This window comes from Geotrypetes seraphini, chromosome 4 (assembly GCF_902459505.1).
Source record: "Geotrypetes seraphini chromosome 4, aGeoSer1.1, whole genome shotgun sequence".
NCBI classification, from domain to species: domain Eukaryota; kingdom Metazoa; phylum Chordata; class Amphibia; order Gymnophiona; family Dermophiidae; genus Geotrypetes; species Geotrypetes seraphini.
In genome coordinates this window covers 286,604,164-286,630,312 of record NC_047087.1, presented here as the reverse complement: position 1 = coordinate 286,630,312, position 26,149 = coordinate 286,604,164, and the positions used below count along the sequence as shown (strand labels likewise).

Genomic DNA, 26,149 nt, shown 5'->3' with positions numbered 1-26,149 from the left:
AGTCCTGCCACACAGTTCCCCCGTTGTTCTCCTTAGCCTCCGGGAGGAGATGAACTCCGACCTCAGGAAGTACCTCCTCTCGCGGGGAACTGGTTGACTGAGGGCGTGGGGGAGGTGCCCTTACTTCGGGGCTCAACGATGTCTCCGGCCCCATGGAGAGCGATACAGATGCGCCTCCACCATGCGTCTCCCGCGGGGAACTCCCCGAAGCTGTCGGCGTGCCCTGCATTCTCCTCATCAGCTCCTCGATGTTTCCGAAGACGGCCGTTCTGGAGCGCTGCGAGGCTCCAGCAGCGCTGCGTCCCCTCCTCTTCGGCATTATAAACCAGGTAAATAGTTGCAGTAGACAAAGATATTTTAAGGAGCTTCAGGGAGAGTGAAGCTCAAACAACTCCTCGTGCGGCCATCTTGGATCACCTAGTTGATCCTATTAATCATCATTGGTGTTTTCCCATCCTCCAAGGGGCAGATGCACCCAGAGTAGCTCTGAGTTGTAATAATTTTACATCTATTGACTGGCAAACCTTTAGTAAGTTCTACAATAAGTATGTTAACTCATACTATAGACTTGACAGCTGTCCTCCAAATGTTATGAAAGTTGCCCCAGTCAACTTTAAGGCCAAATTGTTGATGTGGATTAATTTCTTATTATCCATAGGGAAGTTTCCCAAGGAACAGGGTCAAATTGTGACTACACCAATTTAAAAAAACACTAAAGAATCATCCAGCATTGCATCTAATTTTAGACCTATTGCTAGTATTCCTCTGGCTACTAAGATACAGAAAGGTTTGGTAAACGCTGAATTAGTTACATACATAAGTTTAGGATTTTGCATGAGAATCAATCTGGTTTTCGGTTAGGATTTAGTACCGAAACAATCATGGCCTCTCTGTTTGATTATTTGCATTCATTATTCAGTCAAGGTTCAAGTGTGTTAATTCTGCAGCTAGATCTGAGCAGCGCTTTTGATCTGGTATATCATACTATTTTGTTGGATTGTTTGGAATCCATTGGAATCACAGGTAATGTCTTGAACTGGTTTCGTAGCTTCCTGGGAAAAAGATCATACCAAGTGTTTAAAGAAGATACCTTGTCTTATTGTTGGGAAAACTCCTGTGGGGTCCCGCAGGGTTCACCTCTGTCCCCACTTTGTTTAATATTTATCTTTCTTCCTTGGGAAATTTGTTGCAAAGTTTAAAGCTCAAGTTCTACATTTATACGGATGACATTACTATAGTCAACTTGATGTATTTTATCTGTTCTATGTACAGTATTACTTCTTTCCCTGCTATGCCGGTATTTTCTGCATTATATTGTAAATGCTTTCTGTCTTTATCTGTTTTTAAGTCCATTATTCTAATTTGTATTTTATTTGTATCCCATGTATTAGCTCACCTTGTTGTGAACCGCCTAGAACTTTTTCGGTATGGCGGTATATAAGAATAAAATTATTATTATTACTGTCCTCCACTCTCTATACCAGGCCTGCACAAGTCCGGTCCTAGAGGCCGAATCCAGTCGGGTTTCCAGGATTTCCCCAGTGTATTTGCATAAGATCTATTTGCCTGTACTGCTTCCATTTTATGCATATTGATCTCATGCATATTCATTTGGGAAATCCGGAAAACCTGGCCTGGCGAGGGCCGAAGTTGTACAGGCCTGCTCTATACCCTTTTCTTCTCAGAAGGAAATTCCATTTGTACACAGAGAAGTGACTTGTTCAAAGTCATGCATTGAACAATGGACAGTGATAGGAGAAACAAACTAGATCTGCAGTTAATATCTAACATCCCAGGTTTCTGTAACTCTGGGCAGAGTAAATGGGTTTGCACCAGCTCCAGTTGATTCAGAATATCACAACAGCACAGCTGATAGAAGGTTATAAATGTGATCACATCACACCATTTCTGCAAAACCTCCACTGGCTGCCAGTAAAAACAAGGCTAAATTGAATGAATAAATAAATAAATTTAAAATGACCAGTACGAATGATGCCTGATCTGGGAGCTCTGTTCGAGCCCTGAGCATATCCCTTCTTATTGCTGTGCAATTGTTCTGGCGAACACCCTACCTGCCTGCTATAGGTGCAGAGTTTGAGTGTAGAGGGAATGGCGACCCGCAGAAAGCTTCCCTGTGAAAATTCGGGGCAGCGTACGCTGGAACAGGCGCTGAGCAGGGAAGCACGTGGCGACAATATTATGAAGTCGAGCGGAGCGGCACTGCAAGCTTGGGGAGAGCCATCGAGACGGTTGCTGACATGATCACTGAGCCGGCCCCGGAGCGCCCATCTTCCGACCCACTGACCAAAGCCGACATGCAGCAATGGATTCATGATGTAAAGTCGGAGATCTCGGCGGTTCAAGTACAGGAGGCGGTGCAGGAGCTCTGTACTGACTGGGTGGAAGTGGTGGAGACCCACCTGGATAGCTGTGAGGAGTGTGTGACAGGTGTGCAGCGGAAACTGGAGGGTGTATCGGCTTAATATCAACTTTTGCAGGACAAGATGGAGGACTTGGAGAACCGCACCTGTCGTAACAACTTGCGGGTGCGGGGCCTACCGGAGTATAAAGATGTGCGGGCCACTGTACTTCAATAACTCCATTGATTGCTGCAGAATGAGACATTGGAACCGGGGATTGAAAGAGCGCACAGGGCATTGGGACTCTGAGTCACTGATCAGTCCAAGGATACTGTGTTGTGTCTTCAGAGCTTTGTGCTTAAGGAGCAAGTCTTGCGGAGAGCCCGGGAGATGAGTGCGGTGACCTGGGAGGGTCATCACCTGGAATTCTATCAAGACTTAGCAGTTAGCACGTTAAAGAAGCGACGTGTCTTTCGGGAGGTGACCAAGGCTCTACAAAGAAATAACCTGAGATATCGCTGGACTTATCTCTTTGGAGTGGTTATCACTATTAATGGTGTGCACACCAAGGTCACTGGAGGATTCGGGCCAGGAGAGGGGGGGCTTCGAGTGTGGGCCAGAGTCCTGCTTCTTTCCGTTGGCAGAGAGTGGAAAGTGGTTTTCGTGGGGGCCGAGGTTGTGGCGGGGCCCCCACCATTCAGCTGCAGCATCATCTTCTAATGGACTTTCTTGACTGGTTGAGTACCTCCGCTGCACATTTTGGGCCTGCTTCACACCCTATGTTCATAACTTTAGCTGTATGAGTGTGGGTCTGCTGGTAGTGGGTTGGGTCGACCTTTCCCCTGTCTTTCTGGGGCTCTGTGGTCATGTTTGGGGGTGGATGGGAAAGGGGGTGTGGGATCTCGCTGGCAGGGGCTCCCGAGTGGGAGAGGGTGACATCTGGTTCTATGCTTGAGGGAGAGTGAGGTGTGGGTTGGGTGATTGTTTGGTTTTGATGGGTGCATGGTTGGGGGGACGTTTGATCTTTGGGCACTGTGTGTGAATGTGGGGATGGTTGTTGCTTCGGTTTTGGTTGTTTGTGTAATGGACGTTGGGGACTGTTTACTTACTTGTATGTTGGTGAGAAGTCTGGTGGATCTCACTTTGGGGGAGGGGGGTGGGGTGTTCTGGGATGGAGGGGGGGTGGGGAGGAGATGAATCATGATTGCGAAGGTCTATTGCTGCTTATCTTTATTTTTCCTATGGTGGGGCTTAAGCTGGTCTCTTACAACATCAGGGGTCTCAACTCTCCTTACAAACGGAGGGCCTTCTTCCAGAAGCTGATTAGGCTGCGGGCTGCAGTTTGTTTTGTCCAAGAAACCCACCTGCTAAAATCTCATGAAACCTTTGTCCGATACTTTAGGTTTCCCCAGTCCTTTTGGGCCTCTCAGGTGGGCACCTCCAAGAAGGGTGTGGTGGGGATTCTGATCAGTAAGGGAATGCGCTGTGAGGTACACAGAGGCTTTGATTGAGGGGAGCCTGTACTCTGGTTAACATCTATGCACCTAATGAGGGTCAGTGTGCCTTCTTTTGGGAGCTAGTGCCCCAGATTTTGCAGTTTAAAGGGGGATCCTTGATCTTTGGTGGAGACTTTAACCTTACTGTGACTCCTCACTTGGATAATTCGTGGAGGGCCCGGTGCTATGGGCGGCGGGACCATAAGTTGCTGCGGGAAGCACTTGCTTCATTAAACGTAGAAGATGGATGGCGTTGGCTGCATCTTCTGGAACGGGACTATACCCATTTCTCACAGACACATGCATCGTATTCCAGAATTGATTATATTTTTGTGGAGCGTGGCCTGCTTCGGCGGGTGGATACGGCGTGAATTGAACAGGTTACTTGGTCGGACCAAGCGCCTATCTGGGTGCAGTTTGCGGGCAATGGGGGTTTGTTCGGGACGGAAATATTGGCGCTTTAACGATAGTCTTTTGGATGATCCCGGTGTGGTGGCTCAAATTGAGGAGTGGCTTCGTGAGTATCTGGATTTGAATTTGGAGTGTGGTGCCTCTTCAGAGGCCATATGGGAGGGGTTGAAGGTTACCCTGAGAGGTCATTTGATTGCTTTGGCCTCTTCCAGACAGAAACGGCGTTGGGAGGCAGTCAATGCGCTGTTGCATCAGATCGGGAGATTGGAGGTGATGCATAAGCATCAGCCTTGGAATGTGGAGGTGGGAAAATGGTTACAGCAGGCCATGAGTGACCTTCAGGCTTTGGAGCGCTTACGCTTTAACTTGCAACTTTTGCAGCAGAAATAGTTTGAGTTCTCCAATAAGGCTAGCAGGTTGGTTGCGCATCGCCTAAAGGTACGTTAAATGCGCAATCATATTCTTTCTATTCGGGCGGCCTCCGGAGAGATTTTGAGTAAGGAGGATGATATTAGAGCTCGTTTTGTGGAATTTTATTCTCAACTCTATACTCCGGAGGTGGAAGGGACTCAGCAGGAGCGGGATCATTATCTGGCTTCAGCGTCACTACCGCAGATTGCGGAGGATGATGTGGGGCGGTTGGACCGCCCATTTACTGTGATAGAGGCGAAGGGGGCTTTATGGTCCATGAAAGTGGGCAAGTCCCCTGGGTTGGACGGTTTCACTGTATGGTATTATAAGCGCTTACAGGATTTCTGGTTGCCGCCCCTCCTGCATTTCCTTAATTCTCTGGAAGGGGATAGTAAGCTTCCCTTTTTCATGCGGTTGGCGGGGGTTACCGTATTGGCGAAGGATCCTATGCAGTGTGCCTCCTATCATCCGAGCTCTTTACTGGGGGTGGACACTAAGATCTTCATGCGGATTTTGGCGGACCATTTGATGAGTTGGATTCCACGGTTGATTCATCCTGACCAGTCGGGGTTTGTGATTGGTCGGCAGGTGGGGAATAATGTTCGACGGGTTTATAATTTGTTAGAGAGGGCCAGGGGGAGGACACAGGAGGCGATTTTCTTGTCCATTGATGCTGAAAAGGCCTTTGGTAGGGTCTCTTGGGCCTTTCTGTTCCAAGTTCTGGAATCTATTGGCCTTGGTCCGCGCATGCAGGAATGGATCTGTATCCTATATACCTGTCCTGTGGGATGAATTAAGGTGAACGGGGGTTATTCTGACACTTTTTCTTTAGCACGGGATAGGCGCCAGGGGTGCCCTCTCTCTCCCCTTCTTTTTGCGTTGACGGTGGAGCCTTTGGTGCAGCAGGTGTGAGGAAATAGAGATATTAGGGTTTATATTTACACCGGGGAGAATACCGGCTGACCCTCTTTGCTGATGACCTCCTCTTTACGGTAGAAGACCAGGAGGTCTCCTTGCCGGTTATCCTGCGGGAGCTGGAAGCTTTTGGGGTAGTGTCGGGGTTTCAGGTTAATGCAGGGAAATCTGAGCTGCTTAATGTGAATTTGTCTAATGATCGGTTGGAGTTTCTTCAGAGGCGCTCCTTGCGATATCTTGGGGTTTATTTTGGCCCGCCAGGTATTAGTGTTTACGACCTTAATTACCCCCCGCTGTTTCGTCGTATTCAGTTGGATTTGGATAGCTGGGAGCGCCAATATTTTTCCTGGTTGGGCAGGGTGGAGATAGTGAAAATGATGGTACTGCCTCGTCTTCTGTTTTTGTTCCAAGTGCTTCCGGTGTGGGTTAGTAAATGGGCTTTGGAGGGGATACAATGGAGTATTCTTCAATTTATCTGGGCCGGGAGTAGCCCGCGAATCAGAAGGTTCTCTATTTGGGTCGGAGAGAGGGGGGGTCTAGCGGTTCCTAATGTGTTAAAATACTATCAGGCTGCTCAATTGCGCGCTCTCCTGGAGTGGCAGACACAGGATCCTAAACCGTGGGTGGTGATCGAGCAGGATTTGGTGGGTGGGGTCCCTTTGCTACATCGCCCCTGGCTGTCTGGGCGGGTGCGGATGGTGGGTTGTCCTCTGTGGAATCCTCTCTGAAGGTTTGGAGAATGGTTCAGAAGGGGCTATTGTAGGGTAGGCGTCACTCGTGGTATACCCTGCTGTGGCATAATCCTGACTTATTGCCTAGTAGAGGAGAGGGGGTGTTTGCACGTTGGGAGACCCAGGGGTTGGTGTGTGTGGGACAGTTGTGTGATCTGGCTTTGAATCGAGTGCGGTCCTTCGGGGAACTTCAGACTCGTTATGGTTTGCTTTCTCAAGATCTATTCCCCTACTTGCAAGTTCTTCATTATTTACAGACCTCGGGGATTGTGGGGGAGCTAATTGGGGGAAAGACACATTTTGAGCTGTTACTCGGCCCAATACTCACAAAGGGTACCTTATCGGCTCTGTATAGGTGCCTTAATGTTAGGGGAGATGCTATGCTATCTTATATGAAAGCCTGGGAGGGGGACTAGGGGTCCGCTATCCCTCAGGAAACTTGGGAGGTTATTTGGAGGGAGGTGTCCTCTGCGGGTATAGCGACCTTACTAGTTGAAAATGGGTATAAGGTCCTTTTTCGGTGGTACTACACCCCTCAAACCTTGGCTAAGTGGCGAGGGGATGGGATGGGTTTATGCTGGAGGGGGTGTGGGGAGGTGGGTACCTATCTCCATATGTGGTGGTCGTGTGGGAGGGTGCAAGGCTTTTGGGCTAAGGTTTTTGCTCACATCTCCTGGATTCTGCGTAAGCCGGTCCTGGTATATTGGCGCCATGCCCTCATGTTTTGGCATCAGTTGGATCTTGAATGGGGAGAATCCATGTTTTGTAAGCTGGCTTTCACTGCCGCCCAGTTGGTAATGGCCTCCACCTGGAACCGGTTGGTGCCCCTTGCAGTTAGTAGAACAGCGCTTGCAGCACTGGCAGCTTCTATACCACCTTACGGCTCTGCAGCATGGTAAACAGCATGGGTTTGCCTCTATTTGGCGCTGCTTCCGGGTGAGCACATTGTAGGGTCCAGTAGTAGGGTTGGAGATGGGTATCGTGTGAGAGACCTTCTGGTTTGTGGAATTGGTTGGGGGGTGCTCTTTTGCTCCTTTGATCCTTATTTTTGTGGCAAGACACCATTTGTTTGTATGAGGTTTGGGCTATGGGATCTGTCCTGGGGGAGGTATGGCTACAGAATGATTAATGTGGGGCTTTGTTACCTTTTGCCTGGATTATTAAGCATGTTCATGGTATTATTCTTTACTGGTTGTACTTTTATATACTTTTCACCAGTCTTGTTTGTATTTGCTGTTATTCATTTTTCTTCAATAAAAAGCTTTTATTTAAAAAATAAATAAATTTAAAACTTCTTCTGATCATCAAGGTCCTTAAAGGAATTGGCCCATAATACTTCCTCTATGCACCTCCAAGGTCACTAAGATATTCCCAAGGAGTATTCCTAACTACACCCCCTCCAAAGAAAAATCACACAATGTAACAATCACCCATGAGGCTTCTCCAGAGCAGTGCCACACTCTGGAATGCACTTCCAGAAAGACTTTGCTTAATACAAGACTCTATTTCAAGAAGCAGGTGAAAGCCTAGCTCTTCTCCTAAACTTTTAATGGAAGAAAACAATTAGATAGTCACACACAAGGACCAACATTTGCAATGCTTGCTTATGACACTATGTGCAGCTCAGCAAACTCCTATTACTTTCTTTTGTCTGTGTTTCAACTCCAGTTACCCCTATGCTATTATGATTTTTTTTTTTGTTAATGGTTTTGAATGCCAATCACATATTGCCTGCATCCAAGTTATTCTTGCTGTACACCACCTTGAGTAAATATTCAACAAGGCAGTAAGTAAATCATAAAATTAGGCCATGGCTACAGAATATGTAATATTGTAAATGACAAGAAAGGAGCCAGTCAGAGCAGTTTGCTCAATTTTCTTCCCTTATTCTATACAATTTTTGGTAAATAGAGCATAAAACTGTATATTTAAACCCAACATCTATTCTTTCCATCCCCATCATATATTTTTGCCCAACCAATGTCAACCCTATTTCTTCCACTGGCCCCTAAATCTGTCCCATGCATATTAAGTTGCTACCCTGCCAGCTTCTACCACATCTGCTGATTTGTTACATAAGGATCAGAGAAAAATATAAAACCCGACATCTCAGTCCCGCTATATTTTGCTACAAAGCTACAACTTCAGTGAGTAACATACATTCTTCCTCAGCCAACTACTAGGCTGGCTGAGAGGAGAAAGCTGTTAAAATCCTCAGCCAAAGGCAGGACCTGGCTAGCATACCCCAGGTACAGCTATACATTCAGAAGTGTTTTAAACCAGTGCACATCCAAATCCAGAGAGTTAAAAACCTATGGGGGGGAGCCATGGACTGCCGAGATCCGCTGTGGTGTCCAAGAATATGGACAGAAGATATCCAGGAGTCAGGCATCTGGTACACCAGGTAAGATGGAGACTTTTGGCATCTTCAGTGCTCTTTGATGCCTTGTTGAGCTCAAGAAATCATCTTCAACTTCTGCCTCTACAAGCTGTAGACTCAGTTCAAGAAAGCCTCTCTCAAGAGCTGTGGTGGTTTGTAGTTGGATTCTTTGATGCACCAGGTAAACCAAAACTACCCTGTTCAGATGTGAGAGACAAAGAGAAGCAGAGTATGCTGTTTGAGGCAACTTATCTTCTTGTTCCTGCTGCTGTGACTTTTCTAATTTCCCTCCTCCTACTATTATGGTCCTCCTTGGACCATATAGCACAGTTACTTGCTGTTATCCAGGGACAGTAGGCATCTATTCTCACATATGGGTGACGTCATCCACGGAGCCTGGATGTGGACAGCCTCGCAAGCAGACTTGCTTGTAGAAAACTCAGAAGTTTCGAGTCTGCCACACCACGCATGTGCAAGTGCCTTCCCGCCCAACACAGGGCGCGTCTCCTCAGTTCAGATAGCTAGCAGAGAAGCCAACCAGGGGAGGTGGGTGGGTTGTGAGAATAGCTGCCTGCTGTCCCTGGATAACACCTGTTATGGTAAATAACTGTGCTTTATCCCAGGACAAGCAGGCAGCCTATTCTCACATGTGGGTGACCTCCAAGCTAACCAGAATGGGATGGTGGGAGTGTTGGCAATTTAGGAGAACAAATTTAGTAAAACTGCCTGGCCAAAATGGCCATCCTGTCTGGAAAAAGAATCCAGACAATAATGAGAGGTGAAAGAATGAACCGAGAACCAAGTGGCAGCTTTGCAGTTTTCCTCAATAGGAGTAGATCTAAGGAAAGTTATTGAGGCCGCTATGGCTCTAACTTTATGGGCTGTGACTCGACCCAGTAGATGCAGTCCAGCCTGAGCACAGCAGAAAGAGATGCAAGCAACCATCCAGTTGGAGATAGTGCGCTTGGAAATTGAATATCCCAACTGGTTTGGATCAAAGGAGACAAAAAGTTGAGGAGCAGATCTGTGTGGCTTAGTGCGTTGCAAGTAGAAAGCCAAAGCATGAAGAGTATGAAGAGTATGAAGAGCTGTTTCTCCAGGATGAGAATGAGGCTTTGGAAAAAAAACACTGGAAGTAGAATGAATTGGTTGAGATGAAATTCTGAAAACACTTTAGGTAAGAATTTAGGATGAATACAGAGAAAGGTAGGTCCGCTAATAAAGCTTGAAGCTCACTGACTCTGCGAGCAGATGTGAGAGCAATGAGAAAAACCACTGTCCAAATGAGATATTTGAGATGAGCCGAAGCCATTGGTTCACAAGGAGGCTTCATCAATTGAGCAAGAACAACATTGAGATCCCAAACCACTGGAGGCGGTTTGAGAGGTAGTTTGACATTGAAAAGTCCTTTCATAAATCTGGAAACCACAGAATGAGCAGAGAGGGGTTTCCCTTTGATAGGCTGATGAAAAGCAGCAATTGCACTGAGATGAACTCTAATGGATGTGGATGTGAGGCCTGATTGAGATAAATGCAACAGGTAATTCAAAACTGAAGACAAGGAGCTAGACTGAGGCTCCTTGTGATGAATGGTGCACTAAGCAGAAAATCTAGTCCATTTCTGGTTGTAACACTGTCTAGTGGTAGGCTTTCTGGAAGCCTCTAAAATGTCCTGTACAGATTGAGAAAACTGTAGCATGGCAGTTATGTTGAAAGGTACCAAGCTGTCAGGTGCAGAGACTGCAGGTTGGGATGAAGTAGAGACCCCTGATTCTGTGTAAGCAGAGAGGAAAACACTGGTAGAAGTAGTGGCTCCCTGCTGCTGAGTTGAAATAGAAAGGAGTACCACGGTTGTCTGAGCCACCATGGATCATGGTGGCATGGTCTCGTTTAAGTATGACCATAGTCTTGAGAATGAGAGGGAATGGAGGGAGCACATAAAGAAACTGATTCGTCCATTCCAGAAGAAAAACATCTGCCTCAGGGCGATGAGGAGAGTATATCCTGGAGCAGAATTGAGTCAGTTTGTTGGTGTGGGGAGACGTAAATAGATCTATATGAGGAGTCCCCCACGGAGAAAAAATGTGATGGAGAGGGGAGGAATTGAGTGTCCATTCATGAGGTTGCAGAAAATGACTCAATTTGTCCTCCAGACAGTTTTTCTGCTCCTTGAATATAGACCGCTGTTAGAAAGGTGTTGTGAAGGATTGCCCAATTTCACATCTTTTGATCTTCCTGGCAGAGAGGGAGAGATCCTGTTTCCCTCTGCATGTTGTCGTAGTACATGGGGACTTGATTGTCTGCCCGAATGAGTACTACTTGATCGTGGAGAAGGTGCTGAAAAGCCTTGAGTTCCAACCGATATAAGTGACACTGACGATCTGTAGTGGGCCAGTGGCCTTGAATACATAGACCATCAAGATGACTCTCCCCCCAACATAGGTCAAAGAATCGGTCGTGAGGACCTTCCGATGAGGGGGTGTTTGAAACAGTAAACCTCTGGAGAGATTGGAAGAGAGCATCCACTAGTGGAGAGACTCTCTCAACGAAGGAGTCACTGTAAAGTGCTGAAAGAGTGGGTCTAAAGCCTGTGCCCACTGAGATGCCAGGGTCCACCGAGGAACCCTGAGGTGAAATCTGGCAAAAGGAGTCACTTGAACTGTAGAGGCCATGTGACCTAGGAGAACATCATGTGTTGTGCTGAAATTGAAGATAGGCAAGACACCTTGTGGCAAAGATAAATGAGCACCTTGACATTGTTGAGGAAGGAATGCTCTGAGTTGCACCATGTCCAGTACAGCTCCTATGAAATGTAACGTCTGATCGTAGCTGATGGAGACACCAAGGATAAAGATCCCCAGGGGTAGAATTAGTTGAGCTCCCTGAAAACAACGGCTTCCCCATCGAGGAAGAGTTAATTGAGGACAAGGTTGAAGATATTGACCTCGAAGAAAAGTGGCCTGGCTTTGAGGTCGAGGTAGGAACAGGATTCCAGGCCTTAGGCAAAGACTGATCCATTTCTGGTAAATGTAGCACAGCGAACACCCATCCCGAACGTGGTCAGGCTAAACTGCATAACCCTGTGACCAGTGGGAGTGAAATGAAAGACGGGTACGGCAAAATCAAGCCCCACTGTAACACGAAGAAAATAAGAAAGAAACTAAATAATTTTTTTTTTTTAAAGAAATGCGCAATTAAACACAGCAACTCTGAAAAAGAAAATACACAAGCCACGGTGAGAGAAGGCACGAGTAGAACTAAGTCTAGCACAGAGCATCGAAACGAGTGGCTTGTCGGCTCAGCGGAAGATTGAGAACTGAGGAGATGCCGCCCTACCTCGGGCACATGCGCGGTGCGGCAGTCGCAAACTTTCTTAAAGTTTTACAAGCAAGCCTGCTTGCAAGGCTGTCTGCATCCAGGCTCTGTGGATGACATCACCCACATGTGAGAATACACTGCCTGCTTGTCCTGGGATAAACATCTTTCAGGGAAATTTCCTGTGGAATCTCAACTGAAACTTGTTCCTCAACCACATCTTCCTGAGAAGAAAAAAAAAACCTTAGGCTTTTTTTTTTTTTAAAAAAATAAGAAATTACTAAAAGATTAAAGGATGCAAGGTTCCAAGGTATTTGGTTGAGAAAGATTAGGACCTTGTTCAGAACCTAATCCACTGGAAATTACTGGAGGAGTTTGATCCAAAAGGACCAAGAGATGCCCCCAACATAGAATCCACTCTAAAAGATTGTGGGGAAACCAAGTTAGAAGCAGTCAAGTGACAATCCACTGGATCAGACATTTTGGGAGTAGAACTTTTAATTTTAACCTTTCTTTTTCCCATATTGAAAAAAACAATAGAAAGAAAAAGAAATAATCTTACGTTAAACTTCAGTTACAATGCTCTTGGCTCCAAGGGGCTCAGTATGTCCCTTAGGGTACGCAGCGGCGTTTTATTCAAGTGAAGACCAAAGCCCCAAATTACATCACCTGGTTGTCTCCATGAGTGCCAGATGGTAGTCAGCACTTCCAAAGGCCACAGACCCAGATAGAAAGAGGGATCTGATAATACTTCTCAGGAGCACAAAAGATGAATTAACTCAGCAGTAGCGTCGTTTCCAAGTGAAGACCAAAACCCCTAATGATGTCACCTGATTGTCTCCATGAGTGCCAGGTAGTCAGAACATCCAAAGGCCATAGTCCCAGATAGAAAGAGGGATCCAGTGATACTTACTGTTGGCAATTGTAATCAAGGTCTGCTTCTGTACTCCTGAAAAGTATTTCTCTTGCACCAAGTCATTTTTATTCTGTTGCCTCTGGTACAAACTAGGGGTGCCAAGGAAAATATGACTGAGGTATATATTACAAAGTTTTACATATGAGAAAAGCTTCAAAAATGGAAGCAGCAAAAGTAAAAGAAATTTAAAAAATCACTTTCTTTGGTGTTTATAATACAGACAGAGAAGAGAGAAAGCAGTATTAGGCCAGCATTCAAACAAATTTATCCAGGAAACTCAATAGCTAGCTGGGTAAATTACCGAGGCTGAACACTTCCCTTTATTTAGTATGCATACAGGTACATTTATAGCAGTGGACTATCAAAAAGGGAAGCTCTGTTTACATGAAACTATCCCTACCAGAACACATAAGTGCATGCACCTCAAAATCATCATGCAAAATTCTTGCATTTTCTGCCAGTTCTTTTCCACAGTCTGTAGCAGACCCTTCACACTTTCTCCCATTCTTCTTAAAATTATCATTCCTCCAGAATACTCACTGGTTCCAGGCTCTCTACAAAACCCATACAGGGCTCAGTCTCCTCTTACTCCACAGCCCTTGCAGCTCAGCCCCTCCCTCCTGTTACTTGAAACCTCCCCATTGGTTGGATCCTACCATAGTCTTTGCACTGGAGGGGGGGGAGGATTGGGAAATATAGAAGGCTACACTATGAAAATTATTCAGACACTTTAGCCATCATTCCAACTTTTGAGCTTGGTAATGTACAAATTTGTAGAATCCTAAGAAAATCCAGACAGACAGTTGGCAATCCTAAAACACTCAGCACATCTGATAAGGGGTCCCCCACCTAAATTTCTGGGCCTGAGGCACGTGTCTAATATGCTTATGCTTTAATTCGGCTCGTACCTTGGCTACTTCTTAGCGATTCTGATGCATTTTCATTTTCTTGTAAATTCTCATTTTTGGTTAGTAGGTTCAACTTTACTGCTGTCTTAATATTTGTTATATGTACTGCCAGCCAACCACCTGTTGCCATGGAGTACTAGAACACTGTGGTTAAACTGTAAAATCTGTTGACAGTAATATTTAATGCTTTATTATTACTCACACTAAGTTCAATTTTATTACTCTTTTCAAACCAATAGAATATTTAGGTAATGCTCCATTCACATTGTTCTCTCTCCAGGTCAAAAGACATGCACAAAGACAATACAGATACAAACAAAAAAAAAAATATGAGGTGAAAAAGAGGGGAGTGGTAAGATTTTCATAAGCTTAGCTCTGCATACTTTCCCCATTTGTTCTCATAAGTGTGTGTGTGTGTGGGGGGGGGGGGGGTTCAGAGTTTTGATAATTGTTCTAGTTGCACTATAACACTACATGTAAATATAATATGCATGATATTTCTACCTGCAAACACACAATTTGAATAACTTTATACACATGTTCTAAATAAATGAATCTATTAAGAATAGATTTTTAATTTTTTCAGTTGACTTAGCATCATGGCATATTGATACTGTGCCCAAGGATAAGCAAGAATACTGAATTCTGCCTCAGAGGGAAAGATAACAGCAAAGCTACTTCTTAGGGGTAAAAGCCCAGAGAGATGATTAAAGGGTTCAGTTTATTGAATTTGTTTTTGCATCGTGGTTCATGCGGAGCTTCTACAAGTTTCAAGTTTATTAGGTTTTTATATACTGTCTATCAAGGTTATCTAAGCGGTTCTATAACCAGGTATTCAAGCATTGTCCCTCTCTGTCCAGTGGGCTCACAATCTATCTAACGTACCTGGGGCTATGGAGGACTGAGTGACTTGTCCAGGGTCACAAGGAGCAGCGTGGGGTTTGAACCCACAACCCCAGGGTGCTAAGGCTGTAGCTCCATCCACTGTGCCATACATTGGTACTTTTGGATTGTTTAGCTTTTCCACGTATTTTCCACCCTAGGACTAGCAGGGACCTCTGGGGAAGACTCTCTTGTCGAAACACGGACCATGTTGGGTCCAATGCTCCCAGGTCCTTAAGGTTTTTATGTGGATTGCTATGTTGACTTTTATATATATATTTTAATAATAAAGTCCATTTCAGCAACATTGTCTCTGCACAGTGTATTTTGGTTTTTCAAAGTTTATATAGGACATGAAGCTAACGTTACATGATAGAGAAAGAAATGTGTCACATGCTACATTCAGCCAATAAGAATAAAGAATATATGGCCCATGCAATGAACTAGCTTATGATCTGTCAGCATAATACAAAACATAAACCAATCAATATTCAGCTGGCAGCATTTCTTTAAACATTGGCTGCTGCCAACTGAATTAGACTTGGATATTAGGGGATAAAATTTGCTATACTGCCTTTCTGTGGTTACAATGAAAACATGTTACCTATTTGATTGTACCTGGGGCCATGGAGGGTTACCGTGACTTGCCCAGAGATATAAGGAGTGCAGTGGGAATTGGACCCAGTTACCCAGGTTCTCGGCCCACTACAATGTTACTCCTGCACGCATATCTGAATCTGGGGAAGCCACTAAGAGTTACCCAGGTAGCACCAATATTCAGTTTTTTTGTTGTCCTAAATTCAGGGCTTAATTTGTGGGGGAAGAACATGGAATACAGTTTCACCACTTTTTTCCATCCACCACTTTTTTTCTGACTCCAGAGAGACAAGGACATTCTGCTCTACAGTAGACCCTCCCTTCCAAGCTGCCTGTAGGATGAGGAGGGTAGGTTGTAAGCTTGGAGCGGAACAGAGAACAATCCAATCCATTCCCTCTTTTACTATTGCTCCTTTCTCCTAGCCCACCCAAGCCTTTCCTGGCTTCACAGTTTCACTTCCTTTTTATCTGCAAATTAAGCCCTGCATAAGCTAACCAGGTAGTGAGGAAGGGCTCTCTGTCCCCCAAGGGCCCTCAGTCCCACGTGAAGTGGAACTCTTATAAACTAACTGATGTTAAGACTCTATATGCAGGCCTGCCCTGCATTTCATTTTCAACCTGCTTACGTTGCATTTATTAAAGAGCAGGCTAAGGCTCTGCAGGACAGCAAGGCTTTGCTGGAAGAACGTGAATCATGGTGAGCAAGAAGATATATGTCAGTGCTACAAAGAAGCACAAGCAAATATAAAGATATAGGTGTCAGACCTTAGGAATGTACTTAACTTTTTACCTAGGCTGGACCCGACACCAGCTAACACAAAAAAAACCAACTTGAGTTTGCCAAATAAGGAAAAGACAAAACTATAGAAAAAAAACTGTGGAATTATGTACGGATTGGTCATTTATAGATAAGCGCAGCTATGGTTACTGGGAAATGATAGGATATGATAGATAGGAGCAAATTTGCAATATGATCAGACAAGTTTTAATTGGCTTAAGAGTAAAGGGTGTAAACATGAGAGAAGGTTATAAAAAATAAATAAATATCAATGCATGCCTTTGTGTAGGCTAGGGATTATCACTTACAGCTAGATATTTTTGCCTTGGCATCTACCTGTACCAATCCCTCCAATGTATACCAATTGAGACAATATATTTTGTTAACATTTTTATACTTTGTTTAAATAAAATATTGTCTGATTTCGGGTAATACATTGCACGTCTGCGTGGTTTTTGGAGTCAGCTTGTGAAGGGCTTTGGCAACAAGCTCTTTAAGTAGCTAGCCAAGTACTGCTTCTGAATAAAAGCATAAGAACATAAGAATTGCTATACTGAGAAACTCAGGTCCATCAAGTTCAGTATCCTATTTCCAACAATAGCCTACCCAGGTCCCAAGTACCTAACTAGATTCCAAGTAGTAAAACAGATTTTATGCTGCTTATCCTAGGAATAAGCAGTGGATTTCCCCAAGACATCTCAATAATGGCCTATGGACTTTTCTTTTTAGGAAATTATCCAAGTCTTTTTAAAACCCCACTAAGCTAATTGATTTCATCACATTTTCTAGCAATGAATTACAGAATTTAATTACACACTGTGTAAAGAAATATTTTCTCCTGTTTTGTTTTAAATCTACTACTTAGTAGCTTCATTGCATGCCCCCTAATCCTAGTATTTTTGGAAAGAGTGAACCACATCTACCCTTTCAACTAATTTTATAGACTTCTTTCATATTACCCTGAGCCATCTCTTCTCCAAGCTGAAGAGCCCTAGCCGCTTTAGCCTCTCTTAATAGGGAAGTCATCTCAAACCTTTTATCATTTTCATTGCTCTTCTCTATACCTTTTCTAAATCCGCTATATCTTTCTTGAGATACGGCAACCAACAACGCACACAGTATTCAAGTTGTAGCCTTACCATAGAGCAATACAAGAACATTATAACATTTTCATCTTTTTTATTCCTTTTCTGATAATTCATAACATTCTATTTGCTTTCTTAGTTGCCGCTGCCGCACATTGAGCGGAGGGTTTCGACATATCCTCCTCAACAATGAGACATAGATCCTTTTCCTGGGCAGCAACTCCTAACATAGAACCTGCCAGCATCATGTAGCTATAGTTCAGGTCCCAGTACAGACTCCTGGGAAACCCCACTATTTACCCTTCTCCATTGAGAATATTGACCATTTAAACCTACTCTCTGTTTTGTCTTTCATCCAGTTCTTAATGCACAATAGGACATTACCTCCTATCCCATGACTTTTTAATTTCTTCAGAAGTCTTTCATGAGGCACTTTGTCAAAAGCCTTTTGAAAATCCAAATACACCATATCAATCAGTTCACCTTTATCCACAGGTTCATTCTCCCCTTCAACAGCAACACCAAAATCTTGTGAACCAGGAGAAAACAGCAGCTAGAACAGCGTGGGCACTTTTGCCACTTGTGGACTTACAAGCTTAGTACAACAAAAAGACTCCAATGCTTTGTACTTGCTTTAACTAGGGTAAAGACTATATTTATTTGCAAATGAAATCCAGTGTATGCTTCCTCTCCTCTTCCTGAGCCCTGGAATATCTCTTGTCCCTCCATGCTTAAATCTAGCCATCTTGTGGGGGGTGGGGTAGGAAGCAATTTATCTCCTAGGGTTTACTGGAAAGTTTTTCTTCTTATGCCAAAGAACTATTGGACAACAAACTTCAGAGAGAAAAGTGACAGAGAAATGTGAGATACACACAAGGCTAGGCTCCGATTATGACTGGCTGTGGGGAGAGGGTGGGTGGGCGGGCAAGGGCCATCATTGGTTGGATACTGAATACATGGTCTACACTAAGTGTTGATTTGCTGAATGCAGAGCTGACTTAAGAATACCATGCCATGATGCAGCCTAAATTAGAGCACAAAAATCTAAAACCAGCCCAAAAAACTGCAACACCTAGCTCAGTATCCTGTTTCACGTGCCTGGCAGAAACCCAAATAGTAACAACATTCCATGCTACCAATCCCATGGCAAGCAGTGGCTTCCCCCATGTCTCTTTCAAAGTAGACTATGGACTTTTCCTCCAAGAACTCATCCAAATCTGACTGTATTCTGTAACCTGCGTGAACAACTTTGCATGGTAAACATAAAATTGTGCGAACAGAATGCTAGGAATGATTAAGAAAGGGATCACGAACAGATCAGAGAAGGTTATCATGCTGCTGTACCGAGCCATGGTACTCCCTCACCTGGAATATTGCGTCTAGCACTGGTTGCCGTACATGAAGGACACGGTATTCCTCGAAAGGGTTCAGAGAAGAGCGACTAAAATGGTTAAGGGGCAGGAAGAGTTGCCGTATAGCGAGAGATTAGAGAAACTGGGCCTCTTCTCCCTTGAAAAGAGAAGACAGAGGAGACAGAGGGGACATGATCGAAACATTCAAGATACTGAAGGAAATAAACTTAGTAGATAAAGACAGGTTGTTCATCCTCTCCAAGGTAGTGAGAACGAGAGGGAACTCACTAAAGTTAAAAGGGGATAGATTCCGTACAAACGTAAGGAAGTTCTTCTTCATCCAGAGAGTGGTGGAAAACTGGAACACTCTTCTGGAGGCGTTATAGGGGAAAATATCCTCCAGGGATTCAAGACAAAGTTAGACAAGTTCCTGCTGAACCGGAACGTATGCAGGTAGGGCTGTTCTCAGTTAGGGCACTGGTTTTTGATCTAGGGGCCGCTGCGGGAGCGGACTGCTGGACACAATGGACCACTGGTCTGACCCAGCAGCGGCAATTCTTATGTTCTTATGAATTAGGGGCTGCATAGTTTTGCCACATACAGGATTATTGGTCTTTAAGCAGTCTGTAAAGAGGTACTGCAACTGTAGCCTATGGTATTCTAAAGCAGTGGTTCTCAACCCTGTCCTGGAGGGCTAGCCCTAATGAATATGCATGAGAGAGATTTGCATATAATGGAAGTGAGAGGCATGCAAATCTGCTCCATGCATATTCATTAGGGCTATCCTGAAAACCCGATTGGCTTGGTGGCCTCCAAGACAGGGTTGGGAACTACTGTTCTAAAGTACACCTGCCCACAGTTCCCCCTTTTTGCTTCAGTGGAAAAGGTTCGACAAGGTTCTGCATAAACGACTACTTCAGAAAACCGTGAGCCATGGAATCGAGGGTGAAATACTCCCGTGGATTAAAAACTGGCTGGAGCATAGGAAACAGAGAGTGGGGGGTAAATGGACAATACTCAGACTGGAAGAGCATCACCAGTGGCGTGCCGCAGGGCTCGGTGCTTGGACTCGTGTACGTCAACATCTTTATAAACGATCTGGACATAGGTATGACGAGTGAAGTGATTAAATTTGCGGACAATACGAAGTTATTCAGAGTAGTGAAGACGCAGGGGGACAGCAAAGATCTGCAACGTGACATAATCAGGCTCGAGGAATGGGCATCGACATGTCAGATGAGGTTCAACGTGCACAAGTGTAAAGTGATGCATGTCGGTAACAAAAATCTCATGCACAAATACAGGATGTCCGGGGCGGTACTTGGAGAGACCTCCCAGGAAAGGGACTTGGGAGTTCTGATCGACAAATCGATGAAGCCATCCATGCAATGTGTGGCGGCGGCGAAAAGGGCGAACAGAATGTGAGGAATGATAAAGAAGGGGATCACGAACAGATCGGAGAAGGTTATCATGCCGCTGTACCAGGCCATGGTGCGCCCTTACCTGGAGTACTGCATACAGCCATACATGAAGGAGGACACGGTACTACTCGAAAGGGTCCAGAGAAGAGTGACTAAGATGGTTAAGAGATTGGAGGAGCTGCCGAACAGCGAAAGATTAGAGAAACTGGGCCTCTTCTCCATCGAACAGAGGAGATTGAGAAGTGACATGATCAAAACATTCAAGGTACTGAAGGGGATAGACTTAGTTGATAAGGACAGGTTGTTCACCCTCTCCAAGGTAGGGAGAATGAGACGGCACTCTCTACAGTTGAAAGGGGATAGATTCCGTACAAACGTAAGGAAGTTCTTCTTCACCCAGAGAGTGGTAGAAAACTGGAACGCTCTTCCGGAGTCTGTCATAGGGGGAAACACCCTCCAGGGATTCAAGACAAAGTTAGACAAGTTCCTGCTGAACAAGGACGTACGCTGATAGGGCTAGTCTCAGTTAGGGCTCTGGTCTTTGACCAGAGGGCCACCGCGTGAGCGGACTGCTGGGCATGATGGACCATTGGTTTGACCCAGCAGCGGCAATTCTATGTTCTTATGTTCTAAGATCCTTTACAGAAGCCTAGAGTAAGAGATGTCCTCATAGGAATATTTTCACTGGGAAAGGAGAGGGACCAGAACTGTTGCAGAATATATTTTTGTTTCCTCAAGAAAGAGAGTTGGTGGGGATTATAGAGTTCATGGATCCCTACAATTTGAGAAAGGCTGAATGCCAGAGGAGAGAGTGGCACAGAATGTGCTGCCTTCAATCCTGATTCTGAAGTAGTTTGTTAAGATACTAAAGAATCCTGAGAGGATTATGTATTTCTGTGCACCAGAATAGCTCTTGTTGAATGAGGACATGTTTAAGGCTGGCAAGTCTTTGCAATAAGCTTTCACAAATTTATTAAATATCTTCTCTTGAGACTGTGATTTGGTGCTAGGGGGGAGGGTATAATCTGGCTGTTATCTTTCTGTCTCTCTTTACATACTATAAGGACCTTCCACTCTCAACAAGCTTTACCAAGGTCAAGATCACCACCACAGAGGAATCAAAGTTCTCACACAGAGCTCCACAGAATAGTGGGGGAAAATGTGTTACAGTATATAACTCAGGATGCATAACAATCTTAACGTTTTCATTCTTTAAAAGTTAAAATACAGTACATCTTTTGAACTATTCAGAACTTAAGTTATGTCTTGAATTTCAGGCTCAGACTGTACACCTGTGCAAATCTTGTTTTAGCAAGTCAAGAAGCAGATTTGCTCTGTCAGTGGGACCCTGCAGCAATTTGCTGAACAAAAAAAATGCTCTAATTGGTTGTTTTTTTTCTTTAAAAAAAAAAAAAAAAAGGAAATTCAAATGCCACAGAAATCAATTTATAAAAGTCCAATTATCTTTATTTTTTAGACAAGGTTCCAGAAAGTGAAATACCAGAAGATACGGGGTCATGAAAGGATAATCGGCTTAAATGAAATAAATCTCATTTCCATTTGATGGCCATTTTTAGTCTGGCCTCGTACTGCCTTCTAGTCCGAGGTCACGATGTTCAACAACAATTTAGGCATTTAAGTTCCTAGCAGAAGCTGCACACAGAATCCAAAAGAAATCAGAACAAAGGTACTGTATTTGGAATACACACTTCCTTCCAGTCCCTAATACCAGCCATAGTTCTGAGCCGTAACGTCCAAAGAATGGTGTTTAAACAAAGGGGGGAAATAAGTAACAAATTATTTTCAAATTCTTATTCCTTCGTTTTCCCCCTCCAACAAAACGAGGGCGTTGTAGACCACTGAAAAGTTGCTTTTGGTCCAGCAATAAACTTTAAATCTTACCTCTAAGTTGCATAGTGGAAAAATAGCCCCCAAATCTGGATAATCTATGCAAATCAAGTGTATTTAGATCGCCCTTTCTTCCCTCTACCCCGTGTCAATTAAAAATAAAACCAAAATTTTTAAGGCAACTAAGCTTATTAAAAAAAAAAAAAATCTTATTATTGAGCTAGAGCTCCTAGTCTGAGGGTACAGCAATTGAGTGATAATATTAAATTTAGTCATTTTTATCTCTCTCTCTCTCTCTCTCTCTCTATATATATATATATATACCTTTTTTAGCTAACGTACACCGCCTAAATTAGGCGGTATAACAAATTTGTAATAAACTTGGATATTACCGGGCCTAATTACCACAGTGTAAATATTTGAGGTTCAATTTACCATCACACGTTCTTTGATCTTACTTTTATTTCTATCGCAACTATTAGTTATATAGCCTTAATTCAAGAAGATAAGAAATAACAATAACGGCCAGAACTTGTGTACAAAGACACATCCAAAACCTTGGGTCTATTATCGGAAAACGCCGGGTCTTCAGCAAGAAAGACGCTCCAAATTTTACTTTAGCAAAACCCGTTTCTGACGAGTTTTCGAGTTCGCGCGCGGACGAGGAGCAGGTGGGCTGTTAGTTTCCTTTTCCCGCCCCCTTACACCCGCCGACCGCAGGACCGACCCGTCAGTGATCTAAGCGTAATTTTCTCTCCAACCAGGGAGCGCGTACTGGCGAAACGGCCAGGAAAGACTGCGAGACCACATACCTTTCGTTTCTGGCGATCGGAACCATTATGAGAAGCCCTCAGGTTTTTGGGCCTCACGCGGGAACTGCGTATGAAATGTGAGCCGGCATAGTCTCTCAGGGTAAGGGAAAAGTTGCGCTTATCTTTAACTTCCTTTGTGGTGAGTTTTCTTCTCTTCTGGCTCAATACTAGAAGTGAGTGTGAACGCCCCAGAGGGCTGGACTTGAAGAGTTTTGGTGCTGTTGCGCCTATTTCTCCAGATTCGTTATTAGACAAGTCTGTTCATACAGCTGTCGCTTATTGGCGCTGAGACCTAGCCAGTGGCCTAGGGTATGTGGCACCCGGGGCCCATCATTTTTTGCCACCACCCCCCCCCCCCCCCATGTAAAAAAAATATTTTTTGTAATAACCATGAAACGGAATTTATCCCAGGACAAGCAGGCAGCCTATTCTCACATATAGGTGACATCATCGACGGAGCCCCGATGCGGAAGCCTCACAAGCAGACTTGATTGTAGAAACTAGAAGTTTCTATTCAGCCGCACCACGCATGCGCGAGTGCCTTCCTGCCCAGCACAGGGCGCGTCTCCTCAGTTTTCCGCGGAGCCGAGAAATCCGTCTTTGACTCTGCGTTTAACTTACTTACTTCGTGCCTTCTCTCACCACGGTTTGTGATATTTTTCTTCACGAATCGCTGTCTTTACTTTATTTCTAGTTTAAAAAAAAATAAAATTTTATTTCTTCCGTTTGGCTGCCGGGGCAGGCTGCTCAACCGCAGCCCAGGGGCTTCGACCTTGCAGCGGCTGTTTTTCCTCCTATGTCCCGGTCAGCAACAGGCTTCAAGAAGTATAGCCAGTGTCAGCGTGCGATTTCTCTCACAGACCCACACAGTAGGTGCCTCAAGTGCCTTGGGCCACAACATCACCTGAAGTCGTGCGAGCGCTGTGCTACTCTTCAACCTCGAGCCCTTAAACTTTGTCTACTTTCAGTGGAGAAATTCTTCGAGATGGGTTCAACCACTTCCTCGACTCCGAAGCCGACCTTGGTCTCACCTTCGACCTCGAGCCTCATCAGACCTTCATTTGCAGCGGCTCTTTCCTCGACGACATCTGCTATATCTTCCCCTGTATCCTCAGGACAGATAGCTCAGCAGACAGTTCCACCGGTGGTGCTGAAGGTGCTTAAGACTTCCAAATCGAAGCACATTTCCACTGCCTCTGTGGAACCTCCAGCCAAAGCAGGTGGTCCGGTTTCAGACGCGGATTCATCCTTGCCGGCTTCTTTCCAGACCATGTTAGAGCAGCAATTTGTTCAGTTCCTCACCAAAATGGGACTGAAGCTAGCTACTCTAATCCAGCCTGGGCATTCTGCAGACTCCCGCGAGGTTGAGTCTCTTCCTATAGCTCAGTTTGAGTCTACACACTCTATGCAGGGAGCAGAGTCTCTGCGAGTGTCTGATCTGGCATCTAAGCACGTGAAGCAAGGAGCAGATTCTTTGCAAGTGCCTCGGCAGGAATCTTCACACTCCATACAAGGAGCAAAGTCTTTGGGAGTGCATCGAGGTTCCTCCATCAAGCCTCTGGAGCTTCGATCCACAGCTTCCAGCCCTATCCATTCCTTGGTGGCATCGACACCTTCCATCTCCGAGGCGAAGTCTCCTCAATCTTCGATATCTGCTTCCAAGCACCGTTCTCACCGACGATCGAGGCCTTCCTCGAGGCATACTTCCAGGCATAGCTCTTCTTCTAAAGAGCGGTCTTCTTCAACTAAGCCTTGATCTACACCTACTTCTACTAGACCGCCTACTCCCAGATCGAGGTCTCCACTTCCACACCTCGAGGACTCAGCGGTTTCAATTGCTTCATCCAAGTCTCCCTATTCTTTTGATGCCTTTTTTCCTGCCAAAGCTTCATCTTCGACACAGGCTGCCTCGATGACCTCGAGTCTATCTCAAGGCAAGGCACTAGTGGATCAGCTATCTTTCTCTTCTTTTCTTCGTCAGATGGCTGTTGACTTGGACCTTCAATTAAATGCTGGTTCTAAATACTCTAAGGCAGGGGTGTCCAATGTCGGTCCTCGAGGGCCGCAATCCAGTCGGGTTTTCAGGATTTCCCCAATGAATATGCATTGAAAGCAGTGCATGCAAATAGATCTCATGCATATTCATTGGGGAAATCCTGAAAACCCGACTGGATTGCGGCTCTCGAGGACCGACATTGGACACCCCTGCTCTAAGGAGTATCTCGAAGTCATGCATCTTCCTCAACCTCCAGCAGAGTTACTTAAGCTTCCTCTTCACAAGCTTTTGTCTCAGACTTTTACCAGATGCCTGGAAACTCCTTATGCAATTCCAGCTGTTCCTGGCAAATTAGACTCCAGATATAAAACTCTCCATTGCAAAGGATTTGAGAATTCACAGTTATCTCACCAATCCCTACTTGTGGAGCCATCCTTGAAAAGATCCCATCCTTCCAAGGTTTATGCTACCGTTCTTCTTGAAAGGGAAGGGAAAACTAAGGACAAATTCCGACGTCGCATCTATCAAAATGCCATGATGTCCTCTAAAGTCCTTAATTACAATTTCCATTTTATAACTTGTTTTGAGTTCCTCATTGCTCTTTTGCCTAAATTTCTCAATTATTTAGATACTCAAAAGCACTTTGAATTTCAAGAAGTTATAGCTTCTCTATCACAACTCAGATTACATCTACTTCAGTCTTTTTACGATGCCTTTGAGTTGTCTGCCAGGGCGGCTTCTTGTTCTGTAGCAATGCGCCACCTTGCTTGGCTTCGTACCATTGATATGGATCCTAATCTTCATGACCGCTTGACTAATATTCCTTGTGCAGGCAATGACCTCTTCGATGAATCTATCGAGGCAACCACCAAAAATTGTCTGACCATGAAAAGTCCTTTACTTCTATTGTCAGACCTAAGCCAAAGCCAGTTCCTGCCAAGCTTACACGCCCTCCTCCTATTTATCAGAGGCGTTTTGCTCCTTACACTCGCCCTCCTCTTAAGAAACAACAGAATCAGAAGCAACAGAAACCTCAACCTTCTGCTGCACCTAAGGCTACACAGCCTTTTTGACTGTTTATAACAGAGCATAACCTCCACCGTTCTGTCTCTGTCCTATCTTCCCCCTATTGGAGGTTGTCTCCATCATTTTTACCACCGATGGGAGACAATCACATCCGACCTCTGGGTGCTGTCAATCATCAGGGAAAGATACTCTCTTCATTTCAGGCAGGTTCCACCAGAGCTTCCTCCAAGAGAGTATCCTTCCAGTCCATCCCTGACCGCCCTTCTTCTTCAGGAAGCTCAAGCTCTGCTTTGTCTCCATGCCATCGAACCAGTTCCTTTGGAACAGCAGAACAGGGGGTTTTACTCCCGTTACTTTCTTGTTCCAAAGAAGATGGGCGATCTTCGGCCCATTCTGGATCTCAGGACTCTCAACAAATTTTTAGTCAAAGAAAAATTTTGCATGTTATCCCTGGCATCCCTTTATCCCTTCCTAGATCAGAATGACTGGTTATGCTCTTTGGATCTCAA

The 26,149-nt window shown here is 44.8% G+C and overlaps 1 protein-coding gene across 8 annotated transcripts in view; it reads right to left on the bottom strand.

Moving 5' to 3' along the window:
* Positions 1 to 22,840, bottom strand: part of LOC117358641 (prominin-1-A-like) — a 256,473-nt gene extending 233,633 nt beyond the window's left edge. For 3 of the 8 annotated variants that reach the window (XM_033940084.1, XM_033940089.1, XM_033940093.1), the window contains exon 1: positions 22,619 to 22,839. The gene's annotated coding sequence lies outside the window, so the exon portion shown is untranslated. Of the gene's footprint in view, positions 1 to 21,860; positions 21,883 to 22,264; positions 22,506 to 22,618 lie in introns of those variants that run through there. The other 5 variants (XM_033940092.1, XM_033940091.1, XM_033940090.1 and 2 more) reach the window with 4 other exon arrangements.
* Positions 22,841 to 26,149: the final 3,309 nt, after the last annotated feature.